Below are 6302 nucleotides of genomic sequence, written 5' to 3' on the forward strand. Positions count from 1 at the left end.
TATTAAAATTGTGTGGACTTACATATGTTGACAGCAATTTATATGATTTACTGCAAAACATAGCTTAGTATTTCTTATTAATGATCTAGTTTGCTTACTGGCCTCTCTATTGAATAATTAAATATTAAACACAAGCGCCGCACAGTGGGCAAAAACGGGTTTTTTCGTTCCAAAATCGTAGAACTCGCGAACGGAAATAGATAGATTGATAATTCTTTTTGGATGTTGTAGTTCAATTAATGCAGAATATAGGAAAATTATAGGGGAGTATAACATACATTGTTCTAACCTCAAAAAAAGTCCGATTCTTGGTTATTTTCCAGAAAAATCAAGAAACAGGCTCAAAAAAAAAAGTAACAACTGAAAAACATGTAAAAGTAAATACATTGATGCCATATTATACCCGAATATTAATTTTATACTGATTTTATTTCTTATACTGACACAACATAACCTCAATACACGCATAAAATGAAAATATGCTACTTTGTTTAAAAAATCATTGTAAATCGTCCTAAAAAAATTAACATGTGAATTATTTTTCCAGATACAAACATAAATCATAGAACAAACCACTGTAGAATCGGAATTTGTATTATTTTCCTGTTTTATAACCTCAAAAATTATTAGAAAACAGGTTTTTAATTATCTAATTATCCAGCGTTTTTATTATATACACATTTCATCATCACTCTCATCACACTCGTTAAATGATTCTAATTCATCGATGTCACTTTCACTATTGTGGTAGATATAGTTCTCTTCTTTGCTGCATAAATAGGTATTGTTTAACACAAATTTTTTTACAGTAAGGCAATATTTTAAATATAGAAGAAAATTTCCATTTTTTCCTAACATAAGTTTTAATAATTTTTGAGGTTATAAAACAGAAAAATAATATAAATTCTGATTCTGCAGTGGTTTGTTCTGGGATTTATGTTTGTATCTGGAAAAATAATTCATATGTTCATTTTTTTAAGACGATTTACAATGATTTTTTAAACAAAGTAGCATATTTTCATTTCACGCGTGTATTGAGGTTATGTTGAGTCAGTATAAAAAATAAAATCAGTATAAAATTAATATTCGGGTATAATGGCATCAATGTATTTACTTTTATATGTTTTTCAGTTGTTACTTTTTTATTTTGAGCCTGTTTCTTGATTTTTCTGTAAAATAACCAAGAATCGGACCTTTTTTTGAGGTTAGAACAATGTATGTTATACTCCCCTATGATTTTCCTTATATTCTGCATTAAGTGAACTACAACATAAAAAATTAATTATCAATCTATCTATTTCCGTTCGCGAGTTCTACGATTTTGGAACGAAAGAACCCGTTTTTGCCCACTGTGCGCCGATGACCCGGGGCGCTTACTGGCCGCTGAAATAATTAATAAAAAGTTCAATGATAACGCAAGCGCCAATCACTTGATAACCCAGGGTGATACTTGCGTTTAATTAACATTTAATTATTTATTAGAGTGGCCAGTAAGCGCCCGCGCCGCTCACAGGAGTATTGGTAAGTCCGCCTGCCTAACTTTTTGCCAATATATCACCCAATAACCTGGGGTGCTTACTGGCCACTCTAATATATAAACAATTATTAATAAATAACACAAGCGCCTATCACGCAACGACCCAGGGCGATTAATATTACTGGCCACTCTATCAAATAAATTAATTATTGATAAATAACACAAGTGCCTATCACCCAGTGACCCTAGGGGCTTACTGGACACTCTAATAAATCAATAATTATTTATAAATAACACAAGCACCTATCATGCTATAACCCAGAGCACTTACTGGCCACTTTATAAAAAAAACAAATATTATTAATAAATACCACAATCACCTATCACGCAACAACCCCGTTTGCTTACTGGCCACTCTAATAAATGAAAAATTATTAATACATGACACAAGCGCCTATAAAGCAACAACCTAGAGCGCTGACTGGCCACTCTATCAAATAAATAAATATAAATGAATAAAAAACGCACCTACCACCTAATGACTCAAGGCGCTTACTGGCACCGCTAATGAATAAATAATTATCAATTACTTATGCGTCCATCATCCGATCACCTGACGTGCTTACTGGCCACTCTAATAAATAAATAATTGATGATAACACAAGCGCTTATAATGACGCAAGGCGCTTATTGGCCAATTTATCAAAAAAATAAATATAAATAAATTAATAACGCAAGCGCTTATCACGCAACAACCCGGGGTGCTTACTGGCCATGCTCTATTAATAAATAATTATTAATAAATAACCCAACTGCCTGCCACGCAACGACCTCGGTTACTTACTAGCCACTCTAATACATAAATTATTATTAATAAACAACACAATCACCTATCACGCAATGACCCAGGGCACTTACTGGCCACTCTATCAAATCAACATTAATGAATAAATAACAAAAGCGTTTATCACGCAACGACCTGGGTTGCTTACGAAGCACTCTAATAAATCAATAATATTAATAAATAACACAAGCTCCCATCACGCAAGGACCCGGGGCGCTTACTGAACACTCTATCAAATCAATAATTATTAATAACACAAGCACTCTATCGAATAAATTAATATTCATGAAAAACACAATCGTCTATTACGCCACAACCCAGAGCGCTTACTGGCCACTCTATCAATTAAATAAATAATTATAACTAAGACAAGCGCCTATCTCACGCAACGACTCAGGGCGCTTACTGGCCACTCTATCAAATAAGTAAATATAAATACATAACACAAGCGCCTATCAAGCAACAACCCGGGGCACTTAGTAGCCACTCTATCAAATAAATAATAATTAATAAATAAAACAAGCTCCTAGCAACGACCTGAATTGCTTACTGACCACTCTATTACATCAATAATCATTCATACATAGCATGAGCGCCTATCACCTAATAACTCAAGGCGCTTACTGGCCACTCTAATGAATAAATAATTATTAATAACACAAGTGCCTTCTACCCAAATACCCAGATTCTTACTAGCATCTCTATCAGATAAACAGACATCGAGAAATAACACAATCGCTTATCACACGCAGTAACCCGGGGGGCTTACTGGTCACCCTAATATATAGAAAATTATTAAAAAATAACGCAAGCGCCTATCACCCAATGACCCCTGGCGCTTACTGGCCACTCTTCAAATAAATAATTATTGATAAATGACACAAGCGCCTATCACCCAATTACCTTAAGGGCTCACTGGCCACTATATTAAATCAATAATTATTTATACAGAACGTAAGTGCCTATCACCCAATGACTTAAAGCGCTGACTGGCCATTTTATCAAATAAATAGATATTAATAACACCAGTGCTTATCACCCAATAACAATAGGTGCTTGCTGGCCACGCTAACAAATAAATAAATGTAAATAAATAACACGAGCGCTTATCACGAAACAACCCGGGGAGCTTACTGGCCACTCTACTTAATAAATAATTGTCAATAAATAACCCAAGCGCCTGTCACGCAACGACCTCTATTACTTACTGGCGACTCTAATACTTAAATCATTTTTAATAAACAACACAATCACCTATCACGCAACGACCTGGTTTGCTTACTAGCCACTCTAATAATGTTGCGTGTGAACACAGCCGATCCCACATGGATTGCCTGGTTCGAATTCAAAGGAATGAGATATAGATATAGGGGGGGGGCTTGTACTGTATAGAGGGGTTGCTTAAGTTAAATTAAAAAAAATAATACAAAAAAACAAATAGGGATTAAAAATTAAATAGAATTAAAGGGAGAGGAAAGTTAACACAGTAAGAACAACTAATTAATGGGAAAAAGCCTATGGCATAAAAAACCCAGATTTATTAAAAAACGAATCAGAATTAATACAATTGAAGAAAAAACAGTTAAACTAAATATACCATTAACAATGGGAACAATAATAAACCTATGTTGTGTTAGTATGGGTATGTGTGAGGATGTGCGGGAGGACCTGATGGTAACGACTCCCAGTGTGTGTGAATTCAAGGCGAATGAGGGAGGAGTGATCTCCTCTGCGAACCGGCGGGCCCTGCACGGTCGCACGAGTCAGCGCAAGGCTGGTGAAAGCGGGCCGACGCCCGAAAGTCGAAATTAACTACCACCTGCGGCAGCTCAGTAATGATGTTATGTGAATGGCGTATTCGGGTGAGGACCCTGATTCCGAAACGAGAAACGGGATTGAACGGATGAGACGTGGCGTGATGACAGTGGGATGACGATATGCACTGAGTATGGTGTAACAGACGTGTGATTGGTATAATAGACGTATGATTGATGCAGGTAATGGTGTGATTGAGTGCGGATGCGTGGATAGAAGTTAACCTAAAATGATGTTGGAAATATGTAGACAGAGACACTGAGCGGATGATGATAGAGGTTGTAGGGTGACGTGACGTATGGATAAGCTGTTCGTTGACGTGAGGTGAAATGATTAGCGAGATATGTGTTGAGCAGGGCGCAGATGATGCAGATGGGATAAGCGTAGGCGTGTAGACGGGTGAAAAAGGATAAGTCGAGAGCGACTGTGAAGGTGATTCCGGGTAGAGAAGGGTTGGATAGAAAACAGAAGAGTAGCACGAACGAGAGGAGAAAAGGTTGTGATGACGATGAGGACGAGCAAGGGATCGATGGATGACGATGAGCAAATGAGAATGGAGGCTGTAGAGGCACAGACTTAGCACGACGCGTGCTTAATGAGATGTGATGAAGAGGCAAGTCATGAGAGAATGAGAGGTCGAGTTAATGAACGAAAGATGAAGATGAAATACAAATTAAATGAATTGTGATAAAAAAAAACTTAGCGTCTCGATGTCGATGTCCTGAGTCCTGGGGCTCGATGACAGCGGCGAAATCTCCTGCTGACGGTGCAGACTGCAAGCGATAAAAAAACACTAAGCGTGAAGATGCTTCCAATTCGGCAGGCCAAGCAAGAGAGAGAGTGCAAGCGAAAAGCAACTGACAAGTCCTGAAGTCCCGCCCCTCCCGTCACCGTGCCGATGGGACATGAGCCAATCAGCGACGGAGGCGGGCGCGCGCAAGGCTCCAGGGGAAAATGAGGTGCGTGCGATTCTGGAATTCGGAACGAAAAGGAATTCGCTCAATTCCGTCCCTCGACGGAACAAATAAATCAATAATATTAATAAATAACACAAGTGCCCATAACGCAAGGACCCGGACGTAAAACATACTATATTAGCGCCGACGTAAAACACTATATAGCGAGCACACAAAATTAGGCACAATTAAATTGAAAAAGTAACGCAGAGCATTCGAACGCAACATACCAGCTGCACACAAAACAAAATCAATCAAATAGTAAAATAATCACCAGTCATAAAGCACACCCGCGGAGCGCAAGGCGAAATACAATAATAAATTAAAGGTGCAATATATGCATATATATATAGTCTGTACCACGCAAACGCTTGGGACGTAGCTATCGCTGCGCGTATCTTGTACGTTGGCAAAATGGCGGCGAATCACGCGAGACAAGGGAACGCATACCTGGGCACGCGCTGTGGCGATGCGGCGGGAAATATGGCATCGGCCTGTACCTTGTAGACGAAGGTCTTGTGCGTGGATGATGATGACGACCACTGCACGGGTTGGCTTGAGAGCTCTGCTTGGCCAAGAGACAGATGGACGTTGCTCGTCAATTAACTCGGGCTCGAGAGTGTGGTAATATGGCGGATGGCCACCGCGTGGCCTGGAAAACTTTAGACACAAGAAAAACAGCGTCTCAGGCGTCGTCTATGCAGCACATGTAGTGTCACACGGAAGGGCAGCTCCCATGATCTGCGAGGAGGGACAGCCTCCGTAAGCAGCTCTTTGGGAGGACAGCTCCCGATCAACGGTAAAGAGTTCAGCTCTTTGTTTCCGAGGGCACAAAATTGCAGGAAAGTTCGATCGCGCGTGAAAACGTTTTGTTTGCGTCGATCTCGAGGTGCTCTGTTACACGGCAACAGCTGCTGCTTGCTCAAACTTTGAGTCGCTACTGCCCGTCCCTCACGCATTGACGCATTCTCCCTTCTCTCTCTCTCTCTCTCCTCCCTCTCTTTTTTCAGTCCTACCTAGCCCCTCCTACCTATTCGCTTTGTTGCCTGCTCTTCCTTCTCCAACCCGAACATGCCGTGTCAGCTGATGTTTATTAGGAGTAAGGGGTATCGATACCGTAACGAATAATGAAATAAACCCACCCGTGTCGCACGCAGAATCACGGTGGCCGAGGTTTGAGACCGTCTCCTGCACGTCATTTTCGATATTT

The sequence above is a fragment of the Copidosoma floridanum genome, unplaced genomic scaffold (assembly GCF_036245765.1).
Source record: "Copidosoma floridanum isolate Cflo_tuat_1 unplaced genomic scaffold, Cflo_Japanese_pri ptg000026l, whole genome shotgun sequence".
NCBI classification, from domain to species: domain Eukaryota; kingdom Metazoa; phylum Arthropoda; class Insecta; order Hymenoptera; family Encyrtidae; genus Copidosoma; species Copidosoma floridanum.